The sequence below is a fragment of the Saccostrea cucullata genome, unplaced genomic scaffold (genome assembly GCF_032062105.1).
Source record: "Saccostrea cucullata isolate Sc308-1 unplaced genomic scaffold, CSIRO_AGI_Scuc_v1 ctg17036, whole genome shotgun sequence".
Classification (NCBI taxonomy): Eukaryota; Metazoa; Mollusca; class Bivalvia; order Ostreida; family Ostreidae; genus Saccostrea; species Saccostrea cuccullata.
In genome coordinates, this window is record NW_026930062.1 from 1 (window position 1) to 10,059 (window position 10,059).

At 33.2% G+C, this 10,059-nt stretch overlaps 1 long non-coding RNA gene across 1 annotated transcript; it reads left to right on the top strand.

Annotated features, from left to right (window-relative positions):
• The first annotated feature begins 7,192 nt into the window (after positions 1–7,192).
• Positions 7,193–8,155, top strand: LOC134282799 (uncharacterized). The gene is made up of 3 exons (XR_009995357.1): positions 7,193–7,274; positions 7,737–7,822; positions 8,073–8,155. It is a non-coding gene; the product is annotated as an uncharacterized LOC134282799 (long non-coding RNA).
• The last annotated feature ends 1,904 nt before the right edge of the window (positions 8,156–10,059 follow it).

Genomic DNA, 10,059 nt, shown 5'->3' on the forward strand with positions numbered 1-10,059 from the left:
TTCATTCTATATGTAGTAGTTTTATCTTCTAAAGTCCACGTTATTTTATTAGTTAAAAGAATAAGCAAATTTACTATATAAGTAGATTAATTTATATTTAAACTACACGCGTTCGATAACAATACACATGTCTTACGGCGATTAAAATCATGTTATTAAAACATCGATTTAAAATATAGGTATGTGCAGAAAAAAAATGGGTTTTTTTTAATTTATTTATTTTTTTTGTATTATTTATTTATATTTTAGCACCTGAAATTAAAATTTTTTAGAATAATATAATAATTTCAATGCAAGGAAAATATCGGAGGCATTCCGAATAAATCGTTCACCGTTCGTTCACCGTTCACTTTGCGCTCGCGTTCGCGCTCCATTTGTGTTCTGCGTTCACTCGCCGTTCACCGTTAACACATTGTTCACCAAGTTGCGTTCAGCGTTCGCACATCGTTCACTCGCCGTTCGCTCTGCGTTCGTTCATCGTTCTTCACCGTTCAGATTGGAAAGTAGAACATTTCAGGGACTGTACATTCTGAGTGCTTATTTTCAAAAAGTGGCCTATTCTAGACTTCTCCAAATACCATAAAACACACCAATGGAGGTTTCAGCTAAGCCAAAATTATATATACTGCTCATATCTTTAGTGTTTCAAGGTCATAATATAAATTGATAAAACTTATCATTGGAACATTAGGTAATTATGTCAAATTATGGAATACGATATAACATTCTTGGACAAGTTGACGCTTTATAAACTGCGAAATATACCTTGAAACTCAGTTAATTATAATGAATTATATTTAAAAATTGATAACAAATTTGGATTAGAAAATATGCCAGCCTTAAAGGTGGTAATCGTAAATCACTGTGAAGTAATCTGAAAAATAAAAATAGAGAATTGAAGCATAGGCGAGTATATTTTGCATTACCTTCAGAGTCCGGGATATAGTATCGCCATCCTTCTTCCGGTACTGTTGAATTAGTTGAATGACATCCGCCGTAAACTCGGCATTTCTTTCTTTGTAAATTGACACCAAAGTAGGTACACTCTGGACCACAAATTGCAGAGCACATAGTGACTGAATGGGCGTCACATTCAGTCAACAGGTTTTCCTGAAGTATATTATCGTCTAAGTCCATTTTAGCAACATAGCGCCTTGATACAGATGTTGAAAGCCTGAACAAAACAACACTTAAAGCCCCCAAAAATACCCTGTTCATCATAGTAAATGTTGTTTCGGAAGTCTTCTTAAAAAATATCTGTCATTTCAAGTTTTTGATACCATTATATAAACGAATAATTTTTTTTCAAAACAGAATTCCATATTAACTATTTTCTGATTGGATAAATACAGGCTTCATAAATCGATCCATGGGCGGGTTTACATGATATTTAGGATTAACAAACATTTAAGACGTCAAGTTTATTTGAATTCAGGGTTTATTACAGCCCAGGCTGCTCTATGCAGAAAAGTTTAAATTTTGGTGAATGGAATGGAGTTGGAAGAGGTTATTCAAAAAAATAAAGGACCGTTCACGGTAGCTCAGTCGGTAAAGCGCTCGCTCCCGTGATCGGGAGGTCGTGAGTTCGTATCTAGGCCGCGACTGACCTGGTCGATAAAATGGGTAGCAACTGTTCCTTCGCCATGCGCTTGGCAGTTTGAAGTGAAAGTTGCGGGTCCTTCGGATGAGACCTTAAAAACCGAGGCCCTGTGTCAGCGGCAGGCGTTGGCACGATAAAAATCCCTCACTGCTCAATGGCCCTGAGTGCCGAGTAAGGTCAAAATTTGAAGCCCTTCACCGGCATACGGTGACGTCTCCATATGAGTGTAAAATTCTCGAGAGGGAATTTAAACAATATAAAATCAATCAATCAATCAAAAATAAAGGTTAACTATACATTAAAAAATTATACATCACAATGTTCTTTAACTCTATAAATTACGCAATATACACATTATTTCTACTTCCATCAAGTGATTCTTTAAAAATATATATATGTTTTTTTTTTCAAATTCAATATACATATATCTACCAATCCTATACAAAGCATTTATTATTTGGACAAACTTTAATCTACACTACAAGAGAATGCCTTAAAATATACCGGTATTTGCTTACTTCAGGAATGACTCTAATTTTTGGCCAAATTATCAGTATAATCTGGTTTGGGTAAGTTTACGCTTTCTAATCCACGAAGCGGACTATAAAAAGCGTAACCTGCCCAAAACCCGATTATACTGGATAATTTGGCCAAGAATTAGAGTCATTCCTAGTTTGAAGAAGTTTCCTTTATACTTATGCGTGAAGAAAGGAAACACTTGCTGTGGCCTTCAACTCGACATTTAAACATATCGACAATCTATTGTCAATTAACTGTGGTAATTTCCATTCCTATGTCGATACCAAAATCAAATGTCCAAACATGTCCAAAATATCGTTTGCAAAGGCAGAACCTTTTGCATAATTTTAATGTTTTGCAGTTACCAATGCCTTCATCCGTAGAAGTTATTTTGAATGGTGACAATAATCTTACCTATTACTAAAAAATATTCAACAATTTATTGCAACTTCAAAGATATTTGCATATTTTTTCTCCTTTTGTATTTAAATTGTCAAACCTCAGAACCAACATCTACTAATATTTCTTCTTATTTTTTTTTTCAAATTTATACACTTGTTACATGTAATATATTTCTCAGTCATATATGTTATAATGCAAACTTAAATTAATTCATCAGCTCATTAATATATATTTTTTGAGTTGCCTTTTTATATACATTTCTATTGAATATATAAATATATATATATTGATATTTATTCAATGTTATGTAGCTAAAATTTACATTTTTGACCTTGATTTTTGTATCACAGTAAGAACCTGTATGTTCAGTGCTTGCATTCGAATCCTGTTATGTTTACATATAGTAAAATACTATAGATTGGCAAATAATCATGATGGCTTTAATTTTGCTATCTTCACTTTTAATCATTTTTTTTAATTCTTAAAATGTTCAATACTTAGATGAAATCTGAATTAATTTCTTGCAGCGTGACATTAAAACCAATGCAAGTGGTACATTTTGAGATACTGTGAAATTTAAACTCCTTGTAATTAAAACGACTCACAGTATTGATTCAATTGAATATTAAATGCAGAATTTTCTAAACCTCCGATTTGTCTCTTCTAGTTGTTTAGACATTTAAATGTAATTAATACAACGTGTACTGATCAATGTGCAATTAAAAATAAGTACAATTTTCCAAGTATGAGGAACCTAGCGAACAAATTTAAAGTTAAACCAACATCATTTTTTTCTATTATTATTATTTTTCAACATTTGATTAATATTCAATGTTATATATAAAGTATGAATTAAAATATACATAATAGAATAAACGTTTCGTTAGTAAATGGTATCATCATTTATAAAAAATAATAGAGGCAAGAAAAAGGAATTAAAAAAATAAATAAGAAACAGGGACAAAATAACAAATAAACAATTGCCATTTTCATTTTTAAAATATAGTATTACATAAGACTGTGAGGAAGTGTGTTCATTCTTTTAAGAGTTGCTTTTGAAAGGGATATTTTTGTAAAGAATATTGATACGACTGCAGAGACCCCGTGTAGTTTCCCGTAATCTGTTGACAGATACCCACTTTATTCAACTTTCCTCCTGGACCTTATTTTTAAGGCAAGGAAAACAATTCGTGTGACAAAAATAAAACTTTTACGGTTGATGTTTCCTTGCCTTGACTAGTTTCTGTTCTTTCAGTTTTTTTTTAAATGTACAATGTGTTTATTCTTTTAAAAGGACAAGAGAAAAAAACATATATTTACCTAAACTTGTGCATTTATCTGGAATTAATGTTTATCGTTGCAAACAAATCTTCATTCATTTCTTAGTGGGCTTTTACGTATGGATAAATGAGAATTGCACTAAGAAGACAACTTTTTAAAGATAATAGCTTTAAACGAGGACAATTATAAAATAACCACTGAACAGACCAATTCATTTATTTGAAAAAAATACAAGTAATTTTCAATGTATTAGTAAATTTAGAAGAGAAATAAATGGCCCTTCATAACTTGGTAAGACAAACACGTGATATACATTCATTTATTTGTTGTACGCCCATGACCCAACTTCCGATTTTTTTTTAGGTCCCTGTTTACTCTGCTCTGTTTTGAGTTCTTTTATGGACTTTTGATCTTGAATACTGTTCGTTATCCCCATGTTCTTCACTGTAAGGTTTATACTTAAGAAATATTTATCTTAAATGAGAAGCACCCCTTTTTTTTATTTTATCAAGGACATTTTGTAACATCCTTGTGGTTATTGATGATAAAACACCAATATGAATAATTTATAGTTTTTCGAACAGAAATTGTTTTTCTAAGCATAAAATAAACATTGTTCAGGAAAAATGTTCCAATACTTTATTTCTATTGCAAATAGTTTTTGTACAAATTCTTTTGTCGCGAAGAAGATAAGCTGAATTTAAAACATTGCCATAGAGAGGTGAAATGTTGATCCACAAAACAGAAGGTAAGCGTTTAATTATTCATGTAAAATCAATGATATGTGCGTACATGTATAAGGGGAAAATAAGCAGAATAAATATTTTGTTAGATAAGGCTCAATTTTCTAGGAAATGGACCAAACAGTACTTCATTAACCATATTTTGCAATAATAATGAAGAGAAAAATAAAGTTAACGAAGAGTTATGAACCTAAAAAGTCAATTAAGGGGTCCCGACCCTCTGCTATAAATTTCACTTCTGAAAATTCAAAATTTATCAGAGGGTCGGAACCCCTTAAGAAAAACTCCAAACATTTCAGGAGAATAAACCCGGATCTCTAAATAATCAGAGGTGGGATTAGGTGTCATGGAGGAGTCTCCTGTCTATCGGCTACACACAAGAAAAAAATATATAATTAACCTAGAAAGATTGATTAAAGTATAAATCATGGAAATTTATCATATTTTAAGGAAAATATAGATTAGGTTCTTCATTTTTTTATCACTTCATTCAACCCCCCCCCCTCCGACTGAACTAAATATAAAATGGATCCCTTGTGTAGTTTTAAATATTTATGTTTCAACTGGTTCATTGTATATAGTACTTTATACTTTACATTAATTAGTGACCCAAAACTCACAAATCTTATCCAGCATGAATATGTGACAATCCTGTACTCAAAGTGATACGTCCTTCGATGCCATCTCAGATGTTTCGTGGGTCCGTGTTTACTCTGCTCTTATTTTGTATTGTTTTATGTACTTTGATATTGAATAGCGTTCATTGTCTCCATCCTTGGATAACATTTTGTTACATACAGTATCAAATCTAATGGTGATAAACGATGATCCCAGAATCCAAAAAAAGAATCTAAGAATAGAATCAGATGCTTTTCCATCCTCATACTTTTATGGTTTAAAGAATAAAAGCTGTTTTTCAACTTGGTATACTTTATGTGATAATTAATCATAATTAATATAACAAAGATGTATCTTTTTAAAGATAAAACCTGAATAAGCATATGTATATGTCAGAATTAAAATGGACCCATATCAGGGAAATGAGATTGTAGTTATACCTTATTGTAAATGCACTTACTCAAAGGGTAGATAGTGTATATTTTCTATATTTTTAAGATGGCGGGCTCTGAGCTCGAAATATGATATCAAATGCTGAATTTACTAAATATTAAATTTTTTTTCATCTAGAGGGCTGGATTTTAAAGTGTAATTAATACGACGGATATTGATCAATATGCTATTAAAAATAAATGCATTTTTTCCTTATATGAAAAACCAAGAGAAACATTTTAATGAATATTGTTTTTTAATTAATATTTAAATCTATAAAGTATGAAATAGATGTATAGCATACCCGTTCCAATAGTAATAGGTATTATCATTTATATCAACAATGGGGAAAAAAAAATCGGAAATCAAAAGATAAGAAAAGGTGATTTAAAAAAAAGGGAATGCAAATAAATGATACAGGATTTTGAACAGACTTTTCTGAAGTGTTAAAATAACAAGAATAAACAATTGGCATTTTCATTTGAATATGTAGACGGTAGGAAGTGTGTTAATTCTTAAACGAGTTACTCTCTGGATCTTGTTAAATGGAAATTGTTGTAACGAATATTGATATTACTGTAGAGATCCCGAGTAGTCTTGTTGATTTGTTGACAGAGACCAAGAACTTGCCATGAAATATCTCTGAGGTGATATGGTACATTAACGTCATCATAGAGCAGCAGAGTCTGTAGATGCTGTAGAGATTGTTTCGACGTCACTGTGTCACCCAGTCTGTGGAGTTTCAGTATAAACAACATGCAGTGGTGCCTCCTTCAAAATTGTGATTCTAATGGCCTCGGGATTAGAACATGAACTAAATTCAATTGTTGAAAGTTGTTGGATATTTCTAGAATAAACCATGCGTTACCATGCTAGTACATTATTCTTTTCCCCTTTCTTGTTTGAACAAGGTAACCGAACCGGCCAAGGTTTGCCGAAAGCTCTCGGTCAGTCAACATTTACGAAAATATTGTAGTTGGGCTTATGCCAGTAAAAAGTAAATGTAGAAATACAAAATCAAGAAATTCTTAAAGGTCTTACGCAAGGAAATAGCCAATCAAAATGAACTTAGTCAATTGAAGTTCCATATATATGAGAATTTTTTTTTTTTTTTCATTTTTGGCAATTTGTTTTAGGCCTATAATATTAAAATTGGACTCATGTACTAGGAATATCATTTCTTTAGCAGAGTTATCCCACTGAATTAAAAGGAACTCTCTTTTCAGGTGCGCATGATGCAACTTCCTGGATGGTGTGTAGGCTGTTTGTCAACATGTGAATCCCACGTGCATTTCGGGGTAGGTATGTTTACTGTCCATTTTCTTTCTTAAAAGCCGCATAAGGCATATTTTTTTCTGATCTCAAATTTGTGTTTCAGCATTAATCTTTATTTTCTCTTTCATGAATTTTCTGCTGAGAGTCTAATAAATTAAATAATTTAATCCAAGCTTTATAGTAATATATAGTGAAATTATTTCCTTGTGTGAGACCTAAAGAGAAACAGGTAACTCTCATTTTCACTAAAATTTCTCTGATTTCAGGAGTTGTCTCCCCTTGAAAAGATCAATAATGCGATAAAAATGCGGCATGTAGTCTTGTCACCAACGGACAGTTTTGACACCCGTATACCCATATTTCTACCAAATACCTCTGAAACCTTTGTTGTGTTCATCACACAGGTAAGAAAAACAAGATTTTTAATTCAAATAATTTTAATGAGCTAAATAATAAAGAATATAACATTTTTACATGTACAGACTCTCTCGTATAACAAAATGTCACATTTTACACATACAATACATTATTCAAATGTCCACATTTTCCCCATTTACACAGTTGAAAATAATCAATGCATAATGAAACATAAAAACAATTATTACATGTAAGATAGTTCACAAAATATATTCTAAATACAAATTTTATACATTTAAAATGCATTCATATCAACAATGCCCACCCCTTTCACAGTCTTACAACTTCCTTTTTAATTTTGGATCTGTTAATGATTTACTGTAAGTGTCTTTAGATTTTTTATAGTACAGCTGATATCATTTAGATCTGTAGTATTTTCTTTGAAATTTATATTTTAACAGTTTTTGTTTCATTTTAAAGTAATTTTGTCTATTTTGTTGTTGTTTTAGATGATGGACCACTCTACTTCCTTTTACAACAGGTGCCCATACAGATTCACAAAGTTCCAGTGTTGAGTTTCCATGACCCCTATTCAGTGAGTGTACAACTTTATGTATTCTACTTTCAAAATTTCTACTACTTGTAATACATTTTGGATTTGATTTTAAATATGCCCTATTTACAGATTCAGATTTTTGTGTACAAGTATGATATTTTATTCTATCAAGATTACTTTGTCCTAAAGTCAAATTTATACAGTCTTTTAACAAACATTTGCCTTTTTCTGTCATGTTTAATTCAAAGTCACTAGGCAACACTGAAGATTTCCACTTATTGCTTTTCAGTCCACGACAGGAAAAGGAATAGAGTTTACAGGACTTCCTGCACTGTCCCTGGTAGCAGTTTATGAGGGAATCAACCGCAGTAGACATAGCACGCTTCATCAAAAGATAAGTCGCCGGAGTAGTGTTTGTAGCAATTCTCGTACTCTGTCCTGCATCGAAGCTTCAGGTCCAAGGTAAATCTTCGCTGCATGGATTCTCTTATGGCCTTGGTTCTTCCCGGAAACATGTGACTGCTGAATGGAGCCTTAGCAGTCTGTTTTTTTTGAGAGTCAAAGAAGTGACGCAAGTCCTTAAGGTTTTCAATCACATGTCCTTGTTTTTCAGATGCACCAGATGCAGCGGAACTGTCTCCATCACTGGTGAAATGGGATATTACTAGTGGCCGGTCATCACTCTGTAACTCACCAACACAATTACCAGCCCATCTCTTCTTGTCTCCAATGGTGGTCTCCGGAGGAATGGTTGCAGTGCAGTCTTCATGTCCTGGGCAGGTAACCTCTTTTCCTTTGCTGCGTAGGGTGCACCTTTCTTACATAGTTTATTCCCACAGAAAACTGCTACCACATTCTTCCTCTGAGTTACATTTTCACTTACGGTATACGTCACTTGGGTGGCAGCTTGGAATGGGGTTTTCCCAATGGCACTGAAGGTGGCATTATTGTACCGAGCATCTCCTTCCGCTCTGATGGGGGTATCCGGAAGTCCACATTTTTCATTAAGTTCTTGAATATTCTGCCGAATTTTCTTCATACTGTGTTTATTTACATCGGTTATAATTTTCCCCACTTTGTTGCAGGTCTTTTGCATGTTGGCGGTTGACGCTGGTTCAATATTTGCACCAAAAAGCATACCACGCATACCCTCTGTTGTAAGACTGGTACCCAGGTGACCGACAGCCATGGCCACATTTAGCTGTGCAGCTCTTCGTCCCCCTTTCCCGATCTTCTAACCTCTTCGTAAAGCTTTTCTCGGTGACTGGTATAGTGGCACTTCTTACATCGAATGGAAAAGATCCATGCCAGGCCTCGTTTTTCCTCCCCATGCTGATTCCATTCCAGTGGACCATCACAGTCAGGAAACTTCGTAAGTGTTCTTTGAATGCATTGTTGCACAATTTAGCAGTCTTTTCTTGGTGAAGTACCTTGTATAATTTTGAATTTTGGTCATCTGTCACAGATTCCATGTAGGTGTCCACTGGCTGGACCTCACTTGGCCCGGGTCGTAAAAACTTCATCTCGCTGCTTCGGCTCTTGGCATCTATAACTGTAAACACCCCATTTTTCTGTGGCGGTACAATGTCCTGAAACTCTTCTTTACTTAGTCTTCTTATGGGAACTAGAGATTGGACTGGGCTGGTGGTCCCTATTTTCTTCTGGCCTTTCTTGTGAGGAATACTTCCTTTTTTGTATTGATGTTCATGCAACCATTTTGGTCCTTTCTTTGGCATGGTAATTATTTAACTGTATACATGTAGACTTTTTCTAAGAATATGCTATTGTATGTGGTGCACATTTTTAAGTATTGTAAACTTTTGTGTTGTTTATTTATTTTAGAGCTGCCTGGTCTTCTAAGAGAAACTCCATTCTTTGATGACTGATGGAAAAGCCTCATCACCCCCCACTGCTTAAGAACCCCTTATCTTAATCACCAGCCATTAATCAGTGATCATTGTTATCAAAGCTCCAAGGTACATTAGTGAAGTCTCTTTTGAAACCATTTTTTCCAGTCTCTGACTTTGTTTTAGAATTAAAGTTTTCACTTTTTTGCTAATTAATTCCTTAAAAATCAGTTAACGTCATGTTTCTTAGCTAATTAGAGCTCATTAATTAGAGTTGAAATTATTTTTTAGCATATGGCCAAAAACTAGTATTTCAGCTTTCAATTTTTTCAATTTTTTTCTCAATAATTCACTCATTAATTTTTTTCAAGTTTTGAAATTAATATGCTAAAGATGAATTTGTACAGAAATTTAGCCTAAAATTCAATA